Source organism: Coturnix japonica, chromosome 4, assembly GCF_054131305.1.
Source record: "Coturnix japonica strain WE chromosome 4, WE-NBRP24, whole genome shotgun sequence".
NCBI lineage: Eukaryota > Metazoa > Chordata > Aves > Galliformes > Phasianidae > Coturnix > Coturnix japonica.
In genome coordinates, this window is record NC_140666.1 from 16439285 (window position 1) to 16462318 (window position 23034).

Genomic DNA, 23034 nt, shown 5'->3' on the forward strand with positions numbered 1-23034 from the left:
GTAAAACATTTATTAAAAATGACCTCCCACAAATATTTGTAAGAGGAAAGGATTGCATCTGAGATGTTCAGAGAGCAGATAGCTAAAGGAATTGTGACAAGTTAAACCAAATAGGATGTACTTCTAAGAACTATGAATTCATAACCCATGTAAGAAAGTATTATCACCTTGAGCAAAATAAGTGAGGAAAAAGAAGTGAAATTAATTCATTGATCCAGTAAAGCATTTGAACTTACGTATCACTGAAGCTAATTAAACTACTATATCAGGGCTGGGGTAAAGTAAATAAGATGCCTGGATAGCAAGAAGACCCTAACCTTCTAAAATAAATCTTTACTTGTGTATGAATAAACTTCAAAATTCATAGGATCAAGCTCCATGTATCTTTTTCATTGTATTTTTTCACCTAATAAGTTATGAAATTACTCACCAAGTAAGTAATATTCATTTCAAAAAATATCACGAAGCCAGAACTGTATAGTCTTACATGTTAATGCATTTAGGATCTGCTGCTGAAATTTGTTTTTAAGAGGGACTGAATTGTTTTCTTCCTACTTTCCAAGAAGCAGACTGTAATGCTTTAGTAGAAATCAGTCCAGGCTTCAGTCACTTATTGGAATCAACACGCTAAAATCTGCACTGTGTGAAACAAGACTAGATACTTTAAGGAAAAGGAGGACTAAGGTGTTTTTAATGAGGGATCAAGGAGCCTCAGTGAAGAACAGATGTATGAACATCAGGGAGGGCCAAATCAGGGAGGAGAGACCCCATACCATAAGGGTATTAGGAAAAGAGAGAGGAGAATGGAATGTGCATTCCAGGACTTGTAGCAGTTGGGAACAAGGAGTAAGAAAAGGCAAACTGGAATAGAAACTTGAGAGGGACCTGCCAGTGAAAGTGATCAGAGCTTCTGAAGGGCAGAAGTTGGGATTAAAATATGTTTTGTTAAATTGAGGGCAGAACAGGATAGTCAAAGAGGGGAAACAAATTTTAGGATGAGGAAATCGATCCAGCAAGTGTGAGTGGGGGTTAATTTTGTTGGGTAGCGGGTAAACGAAATAAATTCATGAGGACTTGATTGTGGGTTGAATTGATGCTGATGGTGCATGCACTAAATAGTGTTGAGTTACAGAGGGAGATATTTGAATATGTGTGTCAGCATGAGGAGAATTGACTTTGACTGTGGAGGACAAAGTGACTGAGAATTGATTTTTATTGTGGACGGAAATTGATCGAGAGAGAGAAAATAAGTTTGATTTGTGTGCAAGGGAAGTTTCACTGATAGTAAAGAACTGATGACAGAAAAAAAAATGGACTTTGAATTTGGTCCTTGCATGATTTTGAACATGATATTTGTAGTAGTTAACAAGTGTACTGTATGATGGCAGTGATAAACCTCCAGTAGGAAAATCAGTAATTCATATTTGAACCAAACAGTACTGGCTTTTAGAAAGTAGCATTTTCCAAAAATTAAGTGTAGAGAGAGATTCCAATGCAGGCTTCTGTAATCTCAACTCATTTGTACACTTCCCGATTTCTTAACATGCATTAAAGTACATGTACTCTGATTTTCAAGACAAGTGCACTGGGTCCCTACTGTTCATACCATGTTTTCTAGCTAATATTTGCAGAGCTTGCCCACATTAACTATTTCATTTTTTGAACAAGTCTTTTCTGTGCATAGCAAAACAACTGCTTGTATTTTTAGAAGCACTTTCACACACAAGACACATTGGAGGATATAACTTATTCATAAGTCTAATAAATCCTGCTTTTATTTTTTTCTTCCTTCTTTGTTGTTGCTGTTTTAAGAAACTAAACTCTCCCTTTAATCTGAGTGTGTTTTCATGTTTCCTGCAGCTGTACCTTTTAGTCTTGCTTCTCTCTTTTTTTTTTTTTCTGGTTTCTGGAGACTTTATGTTGGGAATTATCTTTATCTTTCCTTAGGTGAATTCTCTTATCCTGTTCTAACATAGCTCATGGGAACCATTTCTTCCAGTTTTGCATATAGAGATACAGATTTGTTGAGTCCAAATTTTCAGGTTTTAATTTATTTTTACACCATTTGAAAGTTGATGTGCTATTTTATTTAACATTTATGTTGATGTTCCCTGCAAAAGGGAGGCCGGGTTTGTCAAGGCGGAAAAACTCAAACAGAAAAAAAATATATAACAATTTAAGCAAGTTTACTTCACTGCCAACCATTGTGTTGGTTTATATTTGACAACTTTTAGTGGCACCCAGCACAGACCTTTCTTTCCTGCCATTAAAAATTATTTTAATGTTTGAATCTTGTCATGTCCATCTTGTCTGAAGGCAAGGAGGAGGATATGGAAAACTGTGGACCTAGTCAACCTAACTTTGGGTCAGAAGAAGATTAGAGAAAGGTTATGAAGAAAACACTGACACTTTTTTAGCCACATGGCTGGTGACTGGGGCAAGCCGGCAGGTGTTGGAGTAAATCATGTTTGGCCAGCCTGGTTATTTTCTGTGCTAAAAAAGCTACCTCACTGGACAGCTGCCATAAACTACAAAACATTAATAGGCTTTCCTTTTTTATTACTTTTTTATTTTTATTTTTTCCTTACATGAATATCAGTGCTTTCTTGAACACTGCTGAAAACAAATAATGTTTAGTAATTTTTATCCGTGGGCTTCATGGTAGGCTTTTTCTTAGACGTATTTTTATCTAAGACATTATTTTGTTTTGAGATCCTTAATAAATCTCAAATCTTTGATAAGTAGTAGCAAACTAATGTTACCCATAGATGTTCATCAAACTAAATATCTGCTAATGACATTATTGAAGCTGACTGTCTATCTAGTAGAGTACCCTTCCATTTACTTGTGGAAAAATCTATGCATAAATTTGTTTTTGGATGTATGAATAGCTCGATCAAACTCTTCCCTTGCTTAACAACTGAGTGTGTGCACAAGGATGGGGAGGGTCACCATCCTGTCCTTGCCACTGAGTAGCGATGCAGGAAGATTCAGTCCTCGGGAATTATGGAAAGTTAGAACTCTTCAAGAGTTTATGAAGCAAATAAGAATTCAGCTCAGGAACAAAAAGTCTTTATCTCAGATCTCTTTCAAAGCCAAAATCTGGCTATAACCATGGGTGTTTTAGAAAGAAAAAGGGGAGGGGAAAAAAAAAAAAAAAGAAAAAGCAAATAGGCAAAATATTTTTAGAAAATTAATGATGAGTCATCAAGATAAATTGCTTCTTTGCAGGTGGGTCATAAATACTGTCATTGTCAGAAATGTTGCCACCCCTCTTCTCAGTTCCTTTCAGTAGTCCTGCTATTATTGTTTCTGGCTGTCAGCATTAGTTTGTTTTTAGAGAACTAGTTTACAGTAAAATATGTTTTTAAGGATAATGACAGGAATTGTAGTGAACTTCAAAATGTGTCCGTGTGTGTAATTTTTCAGACTCAAGCAAATCATGATTTGAGTCAGCACTTCACTAATTTGTCATAGCATTACACATCTCCTACTGGCTGAATTGAAGAGATAATAAAGATCTGAAATATTGCATACCAGTTACAAGTTCAGCAGGCTTAAGTGTGTAAATAGGTCAGTTTTCAGTACAGATAAAACTTGTTAAACAAGTTATGTTATTGAGAAAGGAAGTTGTTGTTTTCGTATAGCTTTTCTTTCATTAGGTGATATATGGGATGTAATAAGATATACATAGTATGTAATAAATCACCAAAAAATCGTGGTTTGTTTTTTTTTTTTTTTCCCCCAGAGCTTAGTGGTCTATGTGTTGTATGGTATATTATACGCAATAAGTATTTAATTTTCTGTGTGCAAAATAACTATTTATTGCCATTTTATATCTAAACTGAATTAGGGGACACAGTCAAAAATATCACTGCAAGATTTATACAGTTGTGTCTATATCTATGCTGGAGTATTTTAACCTCAGCACACATCCATTTAAAAGTTTTATTTCTTGCCTGATGATTCTTAATAACACAATAGACAACTCTTGTATCCCCCTTCCATCCATTAGTCAATATATCCACAACAACCAGCAATAACCCAGCAGCAAAAAGCATACTTCAGTTCTTTAAAATCTCCCTCCTGAATTGCTGTAGCCTGGAAAAGCAAATGGGCCTTAATCTGTATGGCTGTGTTTTAAAAACTCCTGAGCACCTGCAGGTTCACCTAAAGAGGTTGGAAGTGAACAATTAACAATTTATCCTACCATATTAAAATTACTATCTGTGTAAACTGATAAAGACTGGAGTTTGTATCTGTTTCAAGGCCAGTGTTTTGCCAGAGATTCGTCCTTACTTTGAGGTGTTTTTCATGCTGTTTTTTTATGGCTGCTCATCCCATGCATTGCTCACTTGCATGGCTGGCCCTTCTAGCATCCAGCTGGCTTACGCTTTCAAATGCACATTGGCTCTGGAGTCATGTGAGCAGCTGTGGGCTGCTTTGGGATCTTCCCCAGAAGCAAGAGAGATCAATGGTTATGGTTTTGCAGATGTAGTTTTATAGTAAGTGTACTTAGGCCAAATTCAATTCTTGTTTTCTTTACCTGAGACTGATTCATATTTTAAAGGCTGTCATCCTGAGGACTGAAGACTGAACTTGGAAAAAAAGCTGAGCTGGTATTTTTCCAAAATGAGAGACTCAAATCTTTTATTTCTTCATGGATGGTAGCTGTGTTTTTGCATTTTTTGTGTCTGGTTCATAGAGGACTCTAGTCCCTACTGAAAAATAATTCAGTGAAAAACATGACTAGCAGTGCTCAGTTCTTATTCCATTGTCACAGTGCTGTCTTTTTTACTGCAGCCTCCAGAGCATTCATGCTTCTCGCCTTCATCAGTCCTCCCTTGTCCAGAGCATTCCCAGTCCTCCCCTTTTCCCTTAAGCAGCAGAGCAAGACTGGGTGGGCCAGTGCTTGTTTCTGGGCTTTTAATTGCCCCAGTTGCCTGCCTTGTTCTGGTTGAAAAACTTTGCGTTCTGGAGGAATGTGACTTCCTTTCCATCTCCTTTTCATGACAGCTCGAGAGGAATCATTCTCTCACAGTTGATATCTCCTTAAAACCAGCCAGTGGCTTCAACTTTACCAGCTTCTAGAGAAGGCAAAAGGACAGTCAAATGGAAATCACCATGGGGTACTTGTGAAACCAAGCTAACAGATCAGAACATTTGTGAGCACTGATGTCAAGTGAGAAAGATAAGAAGATGCAAAAATGATGTGATGTCTTAGCAGAGCAGCCTCAGACTGTAGAGGTGAGTACAGGGGTGCCTTGCATTTTATAAGAGTTATATTTTCTTTTAAAAGGTGTATTCTGTTGAAATCAAGTCCTGATGCTAGGATACAGTGCTTACAGAAATACAGAACTGTGGTCGAATACTGAAAGAGTTGACAGAGCTTAACCTTTTTATTGCTGCTTGATGTTGTATAAGCTTGTTTCAGTGTCATATATCTGGGCTTTTCCTGGAAATAACAATCTTTTAATCCTTTATCAATTGCTGACAGTTCTGCAGAAGAGGAAGTGTATTAAATAAGGAGAATATGTACTAAGTTGGGTGGAGCTTGTTTTTTGAACGGTTTTAAATTGAGCAGTTTTAACATTGGAGCAATCTTCCTACTGTTATGCGACTCCTTAATAATACTTTCTAAAAGGTTTGCAATGCTACTTTGATGCTGGGTCTAGAAACATGGCTGTCTACCTCCCTCTCTGCCTCACTCTGTTTCTCTCTCTGTAAACATATCCCTAGTTTCCCAGCAGGTTCAAACACAGATGGCTGCCTTATTGCGACAGAAGCAAAAATGCTACATTAATGTTTAAAGAGATTAAAAATCCTCTTGGCAGCAGTGGCATATGTTACCAGTTAATTGTAGCACTGGAAGCTTCCCTGCTGTTTTAAAACATGGACTCATTTTACTTGCTTTCTGCAGAGCAGTATGAAATGTCAAATTTGTTGGTATAAGTTTTGAATCCAGTCTGACAAAAATGAGTCATAAAGACAATGTTGTTGTCCTATCTAACATAGTTTTTGAATCCAAATAATGTTCTACTACCATGCCAGCTCTGGCAGAAAGCTGGCTCCTTGCTGTAACCCAACGATCGTGTGCATACTTTATTCTTTCAGCAGAGGGTGCTTGGGTTTGGAAGACAATTTTTAGCTTTTCACCTGCATTATTTCAGATTATTGTCATGTTGACCAAAGCAGGTTGCTTGTTTAAATTACTCTTAAGACTGGCTTTTTCTGGCACAGCCTCCATCTGGAGATGGAATAGTCAAGCCCACCCTGTGATAGCCTGCTGGCAATGAGCGTTTTATTTGTATGAGGACAGTTTTTTAACTGCTGTGGTCAGGTGATTAGCACACTGCTGAGTAACATCATTCTTTCCAGATCCCTGCTCACAGATTCACAATTCTCAGTATTGTATTGCTGTCCATGTGCAGCTATTATGTGATACTTTTTTGACTGTCACGTCAGATATACATTAGTATTCGTTCTTCTTAAGCAGCCTTTAAACATCAAACGCTGTTAGGAGGACATTTGAGTATCAGGTCCGAGGATAAAATCTCCTGTTACTGCAGAGAATGGTGTTACACCACCCTGGTGTGCATTTTGACTAAGGCTGCAGAGGCTTTCTCAAGCTTAAGTTTTCTGGAAAGTAATTGTGGAATAAATATGTTCTCATGCTGCAAAGGTGAACAAAACTTAGCATCGCATATTGCCTGTGATCCTTTTTACTATTTGTTCTTTGCCATATGTGCACATTAGGTTTTACAGACAAGTAGATGTGATCTCTGCCCCAGAGGGGCTTACAGTCTAGATTAAATATCACATGGAGATGAGACGTTTGCGTTGGTATTCTCAGCAGGGTAGGCCAAGGGTACAGTAGGCATGAACTATCCTTGCTTTTTTAAAAACAGACCTCGCGGTTCAAGGCTGAAACACATCAATAGGAAAGAGAACAAATGCTCCTGATTTCTTCAGAGGGCTTCAGACTACACACTTCTTATCTGATATCTGTTTTTAGCATCGATACCCACATTTTGGAAAGTCTGTGCAAGCCCAGCTGGTTTCCACTGCTATTATTAAAGTATGCGCTGCCTGTTTGGGCAGTCTGGGAATTTTTAGAATACAGCTTTAGTCCTGTTAGCATCACTGTTGCGTGTCATAAAAAAATCCTTAAAAATAAAGCAGTAATACAAGAAGTAAATGTTGTTGTAATTGGGAAAAAAAAATCAATTTTGGCCAAGGTCCTGAAAATTATCTTAGTTTATTACGTTTTGCAGGAAGTTTAATCAAATCAGTAATTGTCAAGCAAATGCTTTTACTAGACTCTGATTTACTGGATCCTGAGTTGGTTTTTTTTAAAGAGAAAGCTTCCAATTAGCCTCGACAGTGGTACATAAACACATTAGAAACAGAAGTTTGGTGAAAGTTTTCAAGGCTGAAAAACATTGAGGCATACGAATCATTGAGAAATACAAATGCCACTCATTTGCAAAAGAACTTCTTTTGAAGCTTCCCTGTTTTAGGTCTAAATCTTTTCTGTGCTGATACTTGTGTCCTCAGGAAACTCCAGGATTGGGCTCTGGAGCTTTTTACCTCCCTAGGATCAGCATTGGCACACCAGAAAACAGGCAGCCAATCAATATTTAATAGCAGATTAAATGTCCTATGTAGCAGCATAACAAAAGCTATATTAACTCTATTTATTTATTGTTATGGGTAGCACTACTATTCCTTTTCTACAGGTAGATTGGAGAGTCAGATTATCTTCTGATGATTAGGTGGCTTTTGAGATTTATCAAAATTTGTGCTAACCTGCATTAAAAACACTATTGCTCAGCTGCTTCCTGATATGCTTTGTTAAAATGCTGAATGCACACAGAACTTTACAGAGACAATTGGAAAACATTTTGTAGTTTTCTGTGGTGCAGTGATAGACATCACTCACACTGTTTAAATTACTATTACTGGTGTCCTATTATTTGTTTACAGTTTTATTGGAGCAACAAGATGAATGCAGATGTAGAAGCAGTACTAATTCCTAGGAATTCACAGTTATCCTAATTAAATCAATTTCTTTTTTTTCCCCCTACAAGGAAAGTTTGCACTTGCATAAAGAGCGTTTTTATCTTTCTTTCTCCTATTTGTGAAATTGTGAAAGTTGCATAAAAAATTTAAAACCATCTCGGTTTCCTTTTGATGCTATAATGAATCTGTTAAAGATACAAACAAGAATATTGAAATAGTTACTTTGCATTATTCATATAACCGAAAAAAGATTCACTCTGAGTAGACAATTACTGTGTATTAACATCTTGCCTTAGGGCAGCTGAAATGGTTTTTAATGAGGTGTTACCAATCTTGAATATCTTTCATTTGCCACTTGACCCAACAATTTAATTTTATTGGGTCATCTTGACTTAAGATACTTAGATTTATTGTAGAGATTTCATTAATTATTTGCTGTATTTAAACAGAATTTTATCAGCATAAAAGGTATTTGTTAAATTAATCCATATTATTCTAAATAATGATAACTGAATAGCACTCCAAATTTCCTGAGTGTTCAGTTGGAGAGCGGGAAAATCATTCTGCTAAATTAATATTCAGGTCATGAAAACAACTAATGAGGCTTCAGACCTATAAAAGTCCACTCAAACAAACATCTGCTGGTGTTTTAGAGGATATTCTGGCCAGAGCATCAGCTATGACCTGAAGGGCAGAGCAATATGAACTTTACTAAAACAGTATTTCAGATACTTTGAGATGTAAGAAAAAAAGAAAAAAAAAAAGAAGAAAAATGATTCTTCCTCCAGCACTGAAGATACAGATAACTGCTGCTCAATCACATAGCAGCATGCTGAGAAGGAAAAGGATTTCCAAAGTTTTCCTTTTTTAAAACGATATGGCAATGATACTCATTCTATACCCTAACACATATGAGTGAGTATAGCGCACCTGGTTGTAGTTGGCAGATAAAATGATGATTCTGAAAGCCTCTGGCATAAGGAAGTCTGTTGATGTCTACAATACAAATTTTCTATGCTAATTGCTGGTGTGAGCACTTGCTATGTAGTAAGAGTATTTATGTTTAGGTACTTCTGGGCAACAGTTCTGTAGGATAACTGGTGCTCTGTGAATTCACACCTTAATTTCACATAAACCTCACAGAAGCAAACCCTGAGAGCTCATGCAGTATTTTAAGTTTGGAACAGCATACAGAGGATTGTGTCAGAACATCTTTCACACAGTTGGCTGTCACATGTGTAGTTGGCTTTTGTGTCTTCTCTTACCTCTGCCCTTAGCTCCATAGCACAGAGTAAAACTACTTTGGATACTGGAATATATAGCAACACCAACATAATGCTTTTCTCAGACCATTCTTATTTTAGACACAATTCAGGCTTCTTTGCATCCTTCCTTGCTGCCGCACTGATATGCCTGTAGTGTTGCATATGCTCTGGTGGGCCAGGCTGGGTGTTAGTATCAAGGCCATCAGAGGCTGTAAATGACTGACAGCTCAGGAGCCCAACAGAGAGATCTCCATCTTTCTAAAGAGGAAAATATTTGGCCTAGAATCAGTGGCCTGGAAACGGAGAAGAGACATAACTCAATTTATATATAAATTATAATGATCAAGAATAAGAGCTTGACCACTGCTTTGTTTCTGTCTGGAACATATGGTGCACAAATATGATTCATCTTGGTGAGTGGGAGAGGATAGAGGGTATGAGGGATTCTTTCTGGCCTATATACCAGTCCAATGCCAGTTACTCTGCTGGAGTCTCTTTCTTGCCTGTATATGTAATCTATGTTGAATTAATTTGTAGTTGGCTGAATTTCAAACACATCAGGTTTGTTTTCACGTATGTTGATGGGATTTTCTTTTGGATCAGTTTGTTATGTTAATTAGAGCTCTATTTATGCTACATTGTAATGAGCTTTAGCAACTCTGTGTGTGCAAGCCTGGTGGGAAATTGGCTGGATTTGAACATTTTCAACTTTTGTTGTTGCTTATTTCTGATACATTATAGATTTTCCTCTTTCCCAAGTCACGGATATTCTAAATAGAGTAATTAGTCCTTTTCTGCTTCTTCAAAGGTGTCTTCTGCTGTTGCTGAAGAATATAAAACCCTCTGTATTAACTTGCATTTCAAAAGAATGGTTGAGGTGGTGGGGAGTTTTTGTTGTTGTTGGCTGTTTGGGTTTTCTTTTAGCCGAATGACTTACTGGTTTCCAGACCTTGAAGAGTAAATAGGAGGGTTTTTTTATGGCTTCCAGCCAAGTCTCTACTTGGAGGGGAATTACTAGATATCCAAAGTACACTGTTATCTACTTGAGTAAGAGAGTAATGCAAGGAAATCTTAATTTTCCCTCTTTCTAACAGAGCAGGGACATTTGTTTTTGAATTTTACATGAACTTCCACAAGTTCATGTAAAGAACTTTATCAAGCCGTCAGATTTTTAAAAGCATTAGTCACTAAGATATTGTGTTGGAAGCCAAAGGATGCTCAATGCACTTGAAAATCAATATATCTATTTGCATGTTTCAATATACAGTAGGACTCGCTTTTCAGATGGCTGTTTTTTTTTTTAAAAAAGCTTCTTTTTCAGTACCCATGTGAAAGCACGGTAGGTGAATACTGATACCCTCACCTATATTGTAAATAGGATTAGAAAAATGATAAGAAATGATAAGAAAAAAATAATTCAGAAGCATGAGAAAAATGTGGATTTTTAAGGTTTCCCTCTCACAAGTGCTGGGGCATAAGTAACCCAGCAAAGCAAATAGGCTTCTTTCCCCTCTCTGTGAGTAGAACTGTAGGTGTTGATGCCAGACTTGGGTTCTCAGCATGTCTGCACACATTCTGTTGGCAGACCTTGTCCTGCCGTGCCCATGTTCCAGGCCAGAGAGAGCCACATGAACACAGCCAGTACATGCTGAACCTGAGTGGTAACACTGGGCCCAAGCTAGCATACCGTGGCTTTTAAAAGACTGTATGAAGTCAGTTTGGTATTGTATTAGCAATACTCGATGTTTTTTAATTGTCTAGCTAAGCAAGGGCAGAGAAAGCCTGATTCTGCCAGTGAAATGCCTTCTGCTTACCCTCTATGTTAATGGAACCTCAGCTGAGCTTGGCACTTGAAAGCTTTTTTTTCCTCAGGAGCCTGAGGCAGTAGCTGTAATTGCCAGCTTATAAGTAGCTTCTTCAAAATGAAACCTTATTTATGCTTTTTTCCACACAACACAAGCTTTAATGGTTTGGAAATGAAGAGCAATTGCCCTTTTTTTTTTTTTTCCTTTAATTTTTTAATTTTTTTTCCTGTTTAGGATTACCTTCGTTTTTCCATGTAAAAGTTTAAATTTATAAATATTTATTTCAAGCAACTAGTTCCCATTTCATCTTGAAAACCAGAATCTTTCTCTCTTTAAATATTTCTGCATTGCAAAAATTGAGCGCACTGTGGATGCACCTTTATTAACAGAGGCCTAACCTGATATATCCATGAAGTGAAGAAGACCACTTTTTCTTCTTTCTTCCTTTTGCTTGCAGTTGCCTTTATTTGATATTGAGCATTTCAGCTCTACATACTTCCAGAGATCATCTTTAAAATAAGAACGGACTCCCATTTTCATAAAATCTACATATTACTAGGGAATATATTATTATTTGTATGATTATACATATGATAATTATGAACTTCATTTTCCAAATCAATTCTGTTCTTAGCTATCTGATACCAGTGAACTTTACAGCTCAGCGTGATGTCTGCTTGTGTCCACTTCTTATAAACATTGAATGAAGACACAAAGCAGCAGAATTAAAGTCTGGAAAACTAAATCTAGCACATCTTATATTTGCAGTGCTTTTGCTTTCAACCTAAATATTATTTTAACTTGTGCTGTTGTTATATATTGGCTCACATAGGGCAACTGCAGGACTCTGCCTGCTGAGCATCATTAAGCACTTTGGTGCTCGGTGGGAGTTTGTTCATTAGGAGGAGTGTGTTATGAATTTTACTCTGTGTGCATCTTTGTAAGATAGAAGGAAGGAGAGAAAGGCAATGAGAAGAAAATACAGGATAAATCATTTACACATACAAAATAGCTAAATATCAATACTCCTGTTTAGCAGAAGCAGAAAGGTATGGCATTGAAGCAAATGAGAGTCAACATGAGGGCTAGGAAGAAAAAGTCTCCTGAAACCTGTTGCTACTCCTCCTGTTTGGAAACTTGCATTATTTCCTCAGATTTAATCAGCTTATGAAAGAACCCCTTGTCTGGCATATTTTGCCTTTTGATTTATCATTTCATTTTAGATATTTGACTAATCTTTTAATATTCACAGAATCACAGAATTGTCAAGGTTGGAAAAGACCTAGAAGATCATTCAGTCCAACTATCACCAATACTTCCCAGCTAAATTGTATCCCTCAACACAACATCCAAGGCATATAAAGGTAATATTATATATAATATAAATATAAAGGTAATATTGTATAATAGTTTATTTAGTAAGTAGTTATAAATGATTTATATTACCAAGAAAAAGGAAGAATCTGGTGGGGTTTTTGTTTGTTAAACATCTAAATAACTGACATTCCAGTGCAGTAAATTTTTGATAACTCCACTAATAAAAAGTCCATTTACTCTTAGTTTCTTTAAAAAGGTACTGGAAATTAAAGCGTTTGATTTAATTTTGAGAATAATATAGCACAATTGTAGAGATGTAAAATAGTAAAATTCTAAATGAAGTATGACTTTTTTGGATTTTATAATCTTAAATCAGGATGTTTATAGTTGATAATAACCTGTGGAAGATTATCCTCTTATTCCATTTTACATGTCAAAGGCAAATATATATATACATATATATATATGTAACATACCCACTCAGCATATGTGACATCCATAAGATTTTCAAACTCTTATTTTAACTATGCATGCGTAAGGTAGTATTTTTCCCTTGGTATGTGCACTAAAAACAAACAAAATAAAACAAGATTATTGAAGGAACGAGAAACATGGAAAATGCATATTATCTGTTCCTTTAAATTATCTTTCAAAATATTTTTTTCCCTATGAAAGTAGCTAGAGCTTAAGCAACTCCTGCTGTCTTGTTGTTCGACATCCACTACTGCCCATCTGCCTATTGATTGGTAGGAAACTCCAAATGGGAATTTCATCTCATTAATCATGTCACATCACAGGGATTAGGACAAAAAAAAATCCTTTATGCTTCACAGCAGCCATCTAATGCCCAGTAAGACAAGTGAACGAATATGATATGGATAGAATATCTTCCCGCTAATTAAAGGTCATCTGCTAAAAACTGTGAGTCAGACTTGCTTAGAATGTGCTGTAATCTAAGTCCGCACATACTCAAGCTTTTCAAAATAAAAGGAACAGTAAATTCTTATTTATAATTCTAATGTTAGCATGGCCTAAGAATAAAAAACATCCATTAGAAAGTGCTGCTATGACAGTACTTGCAGTAGTGGTTCTCCCTGAATAGCTACTTGCAAAACTCCATTTCATTGATTCTTTCTTATTCCCTCTCACATCGTCATTAATATCCATCCACATGGCATTTCCCCTCTGATATGGTCTGTAATCCTCTTACACCACCACCAAATTGTTACTATTCTACTCATAGCCCACATAATCTGCATTATAAGATGCTAGATTTTTCTAAGCCTGTTTGGTACTGTAACAAGCAAGAAAAAGCAATTAAAATTTCCAAGATGTGACTGAGCAGGTGAGGTGAGGTTTCCTTACAGTCAGGGCACTATGGCAGATGAGAGGGACACACACAGCCTTGGAAGAAAGCCAACTTATTAATGGAATTTGACCATGCAAAACTTGTTGAAATCCCTCTAGAACATCAAATGCCACATTATAATATCTTTACTGAGGTCTCTGCCATTCCCAGGAAATCTTTAACTCCCTTTTTAGAACAAGATTTTTCAGTAACACTTCCCAAAGCACAGCATTTTGCTTTGAATATGTTTTGCTTTTTCTCTGCAGTGAAAACTCTCATCAGTTAAAAATAAGTAGGTGGCTTTGGATTTTTGTTGGAAAGAAACCTTCGGGGGAATAAGGTTTATTTTGTGAGAACTAAACAACTAGTTTGGGTTGTTTGGGGTTTTTGTTTGTTTGTTTGTTTTGTTTTGTTTTGATTTCTGTTTTAATCTAATAGACAGTTTCAAAGCTATAGAGATTTTGCCTCTGAAATCGCTGTTTATGGCAGTATTTAAATCTTAGAGGTCATTTTAGTTATGCTAATGGCTTGATTTGAAGGTTAGGTGATAATACAGGTATAGTTTTAATTAAGAGACATGCAAATGTGATGATAAGGTAACATAAATTACCTTGCTTTCTAAAATAAGAAGAATGATACTGTATACTGCCAGTACGTGAACTGACAAGATAGATATCCTTACAATTTAGTATTTCTGTTTTGAAAGAGTTTATATGCCTGCATGGTTTAGGGTTTTTTTGCATCATTTTGTAAGATCCCAGTGAATGACTGTATTTCTAAACATGTTATTTTGAAGGGGAAAATTGCTTACCTATGTTTACAATTACTAGTTTTACAAAGTTCATGACATAAGCAGAATGGTCTAGTCCAATTTCCCTGCAATGAACAGGGACATCTGCACCTAGATCAGATTGCTGAAAGCCTGGTCCAGTCTGACCTTGAATGTCTGCATGGATGGGGTTTCCAGCACCTCTCTGAGCAACCTGCTCCAGTGCCTCACAACCCTTATTGTAAAAACTTCTTATTTATGTCAAATCTAAATGTTTAACTCCACAAGAGACCTCTCAAAGAGCTACTAAAAGAAATAGTAGTAAAATTACAGTTTCTGCTTTTAGAGGGAAATGAGACCAACACTGCAATCAGGGCAACCAATAGCAAGTCAGTATTGCCCATTCCTCTAGCATGGAAAACTCTTCATTTCTTCCTTGCTCTCTACCATCTTTTTTGGTCAGTCTTTTCACCAGTCTCATTTACATCACTACAGTATGCTTCCATCTCCATGGCTTCACTTACAAGATGGCAGTCTCTAAGCCACTCTTTATCAAGCTGCTACTTACCAGTTCTGCTTTACCTTCAGCTGAATAGCTCCAAATTCTTTCCTATCATCAGTTCTCTTTTATCACAATCTAACATGCTCTACCCTCTCCTTTTTCTCTCACTGGAGCCCAATTTGCCCTCCAGTTTCTGCATTCTCTTCCCATTCCTATACTGGTTTTCTTCTCAAATTTAGTCGCACCTCTAAAGAAGTGAGGACACTCAGGACCAGATTTAACAGATCATTTAACCAAGTATTTTGTTACCCTTCCTGTTCTGCTTTTCACTACTCTGCATTTGTAGATCAGATGCCATCTCCATTCAGAAAGTATAGCTGTCAGCTGTAGGGTGACTGATGCCGGAGTAGATCCCAGCTCGCTGTGCTTTTCTCTTACTGCATCTTCTATCATGAAGAAGCTAAGAGGCATTATTAAACCAGTCATTATTCATACATTTTCAGGGAGTTTAAGTAAAATTATTGCTATGTGCAAAGCACTGTGTTTTGCTAGACTTTTGTACGGAACTGAGGTTTTTTTTCTTCCAGAAAAGTTAAATTTGAAGTAGACAGATGGCATGCAAAATTTCAGTTTTAAGAGTAGATACTTTGAAACCTTATAGGGAGATGCATCTAACAGTAATAAATAACATTGTTCATTCTCTCTATATCTTATAGTGCTACTTGAACAAAAGGCAGAATAATTGAGTCTGATATATACTGAGGATGAATAAGAATATTCAAGGGGGAAAAAACTCACATGATTTATTTTTTGAGTTTTCAAGGAATGTCCATAAACACATGTATGGTGTAATGTTCATTATCCAAACTAGCTCAGAACAAGCAGATATTTCAACACAGCACTGCAGAAAATTTGTCAGGGTATTGCCAGTACTTGATGAGCACATCATCAAGGCATTTTGTCATGGCTAGCCAGTGTAGCTGGAGAACACAGAAATATAACTGCACAGCACAGATCATCCTGTGGAGCTTATGTGCATGGTCTGTACTCCTGTTCTTCACAGCTGAGCCCAATGGGTTCCTATGGAAGGAGGTCTTTGCAATGTGTAGGGGGGATGCAGATAAATATCCTTGCAGTCTTTGCATTTTCATCCTGTAGAGCTGTCAATATCAGTTACTTCCTTGTGTAGTGACAGTCAATCACCTCACATCTGACAAATATTGAGTAATCTACTCAACCTTTTGCCATTCAGAAAGAAGCTGACAAATCTTTCTTCTTGGCTATCTTGCTTATAATAACTTTTCTGAACAAAGAACTTCACTTTTTATTCAGACAGCAGAAAAATCTTCATTCCAAGCTTCTTAAGACACTCAGAAAGAAGTCAACGGAGATGCAGAAACCTTTGCAGCTGCTTGTGGCAGATTTCCTATTTTTCTTTTCAGTTATTTTACTGCAAGATAAGCCTACAGTGAGAGAACAACCAGGGTTGGTGCTTAAAATTATAATTTCATACAGCATCCACCAAAACCTGATTTGAATTAATTGTGAGGAATTCCTCTTACTTTTGTAACCTATCGATACATTTGAAATGTAGAGAAATACAGTTCCAGAATCAGCTACTTTGATTAAAAACAAAACAACAACAACAAAAAAACATCCTGACTCTGCCTTGCAGAATAAGGAAGTTGCATTCTGTGTCCTGCTTGCACTCTCATTTGCTGCTTTCCAAAATGACAGTATGTTAAGAGTTTTTAAAGTATTTAGTATCTGTAAGTTAGACCTTGTATTTCCTGTTCATAGCCCTTCTAGCCTCTTTCTGGTTAAAGACATGCTGTATGTGTAAGTTGTACTATGACATCATTGTGCTGCAAAAAATCATGCAATGAGCAGGCAACTTGGAGAGGGACGGTGGCACTATGCAGCAGAGCAGGCATGTCACTGTGTAAGGATATTGAGACCAGGTAGCCAGTGGTTCTGCATATGGGTAGCCTTATCTACAGCCAGCAGCAGGACATGGCTTAGGCCCACTGCCAGTAGTTGGGTTGTCCTTTGGCTATCTCTGCAATAGCTGCAATCTGCTGTTCACTCCCTGTTCCACACATGGGTGTGAAGAGCTGCTTAAAGACAGCATCCCAGGAGCAGGAACGTGCAGCACATGATCCTAAGGAAGAATCATAGAATCACAGAATCGATCAGGTTGGAAAAGACCTTCAAGATTATCAAGTCCATCTGCAACCTACCCTAACTCTAACAACCCCACCACTAAATCATATCCCTGAGCACCACATCCAAAGGATTTTAACCACATCCAGGGATGGTGACTCATATAGTATGATATAGCATGATCCAGCCTATCCAGGTCTCTCTGTAGTGCCTTTCTACTTTCCCAGCCGCTTCCTCCCAACTTGGTGTCATCTGGAAATTTACTGAGGGTACACTTAATCCCCTCATCAAGATCATTGATAAAGATGTTGAATGGGAGTAATGGAGGAGTAAGAAGGGTAAGGAAGGCCTCTGATGCCTGAAGCATGAGATATCCAGACAAATGAAATGTGGGTAGTTGAGCCATTTCTCATTTTTGTACCTGCATTTTCCCAAGTCTGGTTAGTATTTCTAAGTTTTCTTCATATTCCTTCCCAGGTTTGTTACCATTTAGAACAAGAAGAGTCCCTGTTTCATACATGTTATTGGAGAATCTGAAAAAGATGTTAGTGAGGTGGGGAACAATCCCTCCAGATAGAGTTCAGAGCGCGTATTGATTCCTAGTGTTTATGGTAAGCAAAAATTTAACAACCATAATTTTATGAAAATGACAATTGAAGAAGACATCTGGTGAGAATTCATTTATGCCTTTTTACATTTTTAACAACCCAGCTATTTTTATTCTTCTCATCCTCTCAAAGGGAGTACAATGTAATGAAGCATGGAGCTGGAACTAGGCCACACCTCAGCTGGAAAATGTCAAATTCTATTATGCCACCCTCAAAAGCATAAATCATAGCTGTGTTTTTTTAAAGGTAGAAAAATGGGAGGCAACAATATAAAACATTTATCTAAATTCATGCAATGTATTTATAACACCGAATGGTAGTGTGGGATATTATGTATATAATATAAAAACGTACCTAAATATTTAAAGGCAAAAGTCTGTAGCATGTAGTTTCTCATCTTTGCTGAGGAATCCTTTTGAACATTGTTCATTTCTTTGCATTTAGTGTTTCCTGTTATCAGTTAACAAACTTGCTTGCTTAATGTTGGAAATTACTAGTTACTTCGTAGCACGAATCCCTTATTTTATATATGAAATATTTTCAAGGGTCTTAAGTCTAGAATATGTACTAGACTACTGTAATATCAAAAATTCCACAGTCAGTAGATCACAGTACATTTACTGTATAGCAAATAGGCTACATTCGTTATTATGTGACTAAAGGTGGCACAGACCCAAACTCAACCTCACTGCTACCAACTGAAAGCTCTTACTATACAAAACCAGTTATTGTCCAAAACATATTATTATTGAGTAGATGTGCTCACAGTTTGAACCACAGCTTATACTTACGTAATTTTTGAGGCCTTGATTACAGCTATTCAGAGCCAAATAATCCAGTTGAAAACTGTCTCTAAGAGCCATTAGTAGAATTGCATGTGTTTGCTAAGGCATGTTTTGTTCTGTGTGGCTTTTTCCATCCCGTATGCAGCTGTCTTGTTTCTGTATCCTCAGGTACAGGAGCAGCAGTGAGGTATGTTTGCTTGTGTTCTTCACTCAGAGTGATCTTAGCATTTTAAAAGGATTAAGTTCTGACTGGAGGGTTTTATTTCTTTATTTTTAACTCAGATTGGAGGTGGTAGAAACAGGATCTTAATTAAGGAGTGAATTTGCTGTACTAAGATACATTTATGTCAACTAATACTTATGTACACAAATGGCACACACTTTATTTTCTTCACTTGAAAAGGCCAGGTCATCTTCTACTGTTTGTTAGAGAAAGCTCCTAAACCAAGCAGTATTAATGTTATTGTACTTTGTTGTATGTAATGTATTTCCTGCTTATATCCAACCAGTGCTTTTGTGCAGATGTTTAAGTGCTAGACATTTGAAATCTTTTCTCCCATTCTGCTCTTTTACTGACTTGATCTCCTTGGCTTTCAGCAGTCTGTCTGAAGGCCAGGCAGAACTGATCAAATAAGGAGCCCGCAGCTAATGGTGGGAATTTAGAAGCTGTTATTAAGTTCTTCTTAAAAGTTCTTAAGCTATTCAGAGAAGTTTAAGAAGCCATTCTAAGGCTGTAGGATACCGTGTGATAGGTGTAGAGTTAAAGCTGAAAGCAAACAGTTTAAGAATATTGTGGTTTGTCATGCAAAGTTTCAGCAGCAGTAATATAATATATTGCCAGCTTTTAGCAGTCAGTGATGGGTTAACGATCCGTGCCTCTTGCTCAGCTCCAGACAGACATGCTACTGCTGGTTTTCAGCTATCTACTCACACTTAGTTTAGAAGTCTGCAGAAACGGGGGTTTTCAGTGTTGGAGTAGACATTTGGCAATGTGTGAAGTGTCAGATGAGTGCTGGTGAATTTGAGAACGGGGGCGAGCGTTTCTTTCGGGGAAGGAGAAAATATTCACAGCAGAAAGCACTCAACCTGAAACTGGAGGCACCTGACATAAAGTAGCTTTAGACTAGTCTGCTCCAATTATATTAAAAGCCAAATCCAAACTCGTCCTGCATGGCCGATGCTCTGCAGACTTGATCAGCAAATATTGAAATCGAGCATCAAGGGGTTAGCTGCATGCTTAATCGATATAAACTAAATACAGGGTTTAAGCGGTGGTCTAAACATAGTATACCGTGAAAGAATATGTCTGAAAAGCCCTACTTGAAAGTGCAGAGAGAGGGGCCACCTGAGTGCCCGCTCTAGAATGGAGGGGTCTGAAGTGGAAGGCATGCAGGGACCCTCGGGGCAGAGCCCTCTGCTGTGCCCTATGCTGCCAAGGAGGGCACAGGTGTGTGTGCTTGGTTTCCCTGCATTTTGTAAATGATTTGGGATTTCAGCCCTATAGATCTTCACCTAAATGATAAAAGACTTGGTAAATGTAAAACGCTACTCACTGGACTATTGTTAAGGAATTTCCCTGTTAGATTTATCACTGCTTCTGTTAATTCCATTTGTCTATTAATTTATCCTCTTTTCATTTATCAGGGCTTTCTGGGTTGTTGGGTTTGTTTGTTTTTCGTTTATGTTTTTGGTCGTTGTTGGGTTTTTTTTGCCCTCATCTAGCAAGTGCTCGGTGTTGACAGTGAGAGAAACCTCACAGGAAGCATCGACACGGTTTGAAAAATAATTCTGAAGCCCTTGTGTTGCTAAGGAAGTTTCATCAGCAGAACCAACAATTTCAGATTGTTTTCTCAGCAGTGGATGAGATAAAGGAGAACTATTTCCAGATTCGGTAATTTTGCAAACTGAAGGAAAGATCTTATCTGTTTGCTGGCTACCTTGAATAGAATACATCAAGAAGGATTAATAGGAAACAGGGATACCTGTTCTGGTTTGTAGCAGGAAAGGACCTGCAAAAATATTTTAAATAGCTTCTTTGTCTGCTGTTTTTGCATTTAATATAAAATCTAAGCATCCTTTTATATGCTTATCTTATATGTTGCTCTGAAAGTAATGCCTCCAATTTATTTCTGTGGAAATTAATTAAGTAATGCTGTTTGACAGAGGAGATTCTCAGCTACAAGGTGCTATTTCTAGTGAGCACCATTAGTTGTGCATTTTCAGTGGTGATGAACAGCGGCCTGGCCATCCAGAATGTGGCTCGTCTTTTATGTCCCTGTCACAGTGGATGAACAAACTTTTTACAAGAAGAAAAACAGGCTAAATTTATTAAATTACAAAAAGAGATCCTGCATGAGCTCTGAAATGCCGGAAGAATTTTAATGTGTTTGGGTATCTTCCAATTTTTCCCCATGGGATAAAGGAGTCTCTTTGGAAAACTTTATGTTCAGAATGTCAACTTACGCTGCAGATGTGTAAGAGGTATAAAGGGGGGTTTATTTGCACCAGACACAAAATATGACTGTTTTGAGATTCGGCATCCTCAAATACATGACAAAGTGTTTAACAGACACACAATTCATTTGAACCCAAAAGCCTAGATCTAAATACAAGCAAAAAGCAACCTTTGACTCTTCCCTATCAAGGGGAGCTCTCATTATGTTTTTTAAATATCAAGTATTCTGTTCTGCTTCCACAGAAGTAGGACTGGGACCTTGGAGCTATAGTGGCAGGTGATATTTTACTGTAACTGCAATGAACTTCAACCATCCAAAGGGAATACATGACACGTGTCTGTGTAGCTCAATTTAATGTGCCTGGTTAGACAAGCAAAAATGTTCATGTGCAATGCATTTGCAGTATGTAGATATTGGTGTTACAGTATATTGCACAGTGCATGCTTGGAAGCAGGCGTGTATGAAATCTTGGTGATAGATCATGACAATGTGTTGGATACTTTAGACCCTCCCCAAAAAAGCACTTTTTAAGATCAGTTTAATAGAGCTGTAAACTAAGCAAAATTCTATTTTGGTGCTGATCATTACTGAAAAATTATAGCTAATAATCAATGAAGAATGAACAGTTCATTATTAAAATTATAATCTTCTAAAATTTTAACTTCAAATCTTCCATGTATATAATGCTGTGATTCATAATCTTGTCTTAGCAGCAATTAATTTTTGTGTGCTATTCATCATTTAGAGATCTTAAAAGTACATTTGACCGAGTTGCAAATCAGATCTGCACAGATCAGAAATGTTCCACTTGTATCATGTGATGCTGGTTTGAAGATTTCTGGTGATGGGAGGAGGGATTTATTTTTCCTTTGCCAGTGAAAATAGATCATATCTATTTTTGCACTCTGAACATAATCTATGTTTCTAATTCTCAGACAGTGACCAATTCACTGAATAAATTTCTGAAGTTTGAACTTCAACAGCATGATGACACTGACCAGCTCTACAGATGGGGAAAATTAGTGTCACTTCCCTGGTCTTTCTTAGACCTTATTCAAGATTTCTCTTATGCTTTTAGGCATTTCTGTTTTCTGATGCTTTGATTTTCCTTTTCTCACCTCTCTGCAGTAGTTTCAGATGATCAGTACATGAACGTCTGTGTTATTACGAACTCATTCGATACTTATTTTTCCTGGGACAATAGAATGTGGGACTTAAGCATCAGTTTGCTTTCATATATGCTAGTTGATATGATCAAACCACTCCAAATGTACTCTGTATGAAACAAATTCCTATAAATCACAAAGCAGGACTTACTTTGCATTCTCCTTTAGCTTTTTTCTACTCTCATCATGTAGGTACACAGTTCTGTCACATGTTATCTATTTCCATGTTTGAACAGGCAGATATTTCTTCATACAAATGGACCTGGCGTATAAATTCTTAAATCCAAACTAGTCTACATGAACTATGTACTGAGGTTACAATAATGACCGAGATGGTAGGTGGCTGTTCCTCTTCACTTTCAAAAAACCACCAGTTTGTTGTGCATTGAACCTACACAGTCCTTAGCCAACAAATGTGGGCTGCTCCTTCCCACCTAAAGGCGTGCAGCCTTGCCAGATTTGAAGGGTCTGATAAGTCCATCATCCATTTAGAAATCTATCCAGCTTGTTCTCACAAGAATTTCATTTTTCCTGTGCAATAGGAAGTTTAACTTGAAGTGAAGCTGAAGTAATAATGGTAAAAGATAGTTCACTGCATTGTTCTCTTTTATGATTGTTCTGTTTTGTTTTAGGGTTGTTTACCCTGGGGTATAGATACCGAAATACATTCCCAATCATCCTATTTTATTTCTGATTCCAGTTCCATGTATAATCTTTTAATTAGCAAATTTGGGGTGGAGTGAGTGTTGGGAGTTGGGTGGGGTTTTTTTTTGTTCAGTCATTGTTATATTAAGAAAAAGACTCGTAGTGTGCAGATACCTTCAATAA

At 37.1% G+C, this 23034-nt stretch overlaps 1 protein-coding gene across 8 annotated transcripts in view; it reads left to right on the forward strand.

The window, feature by feature from the left end:
- Window positions 1–23034, forward strand: part of LOC107312724 (uncharacterized) — a 397430-nt gene that overhangs the window by 348195 nt on the left and 26201 nt on the right. For 5 of the 8 annotated variants that reach the window (XR_014945158.1, XM_085544594.1, XM_085544595.1 and 2 more), the window contains one exon: window positions 5017–5247. The exons of 1 other annotated variant lie outside the window; for it this stretch is intronic. The gene's annotated coding sequence lies outside the window, so the exon portion shown is untranslated. Of the gene's footprint in view, window positions 1–5016; window positions 5248–12344; window positions 12457–17668; window positions 17803–23034 lie in introns of all 8 variants that reach the window. 2 more of the 8 variants (XM_085544596.1, XM_085544598.1) reach the window with 2 other exon arrangements.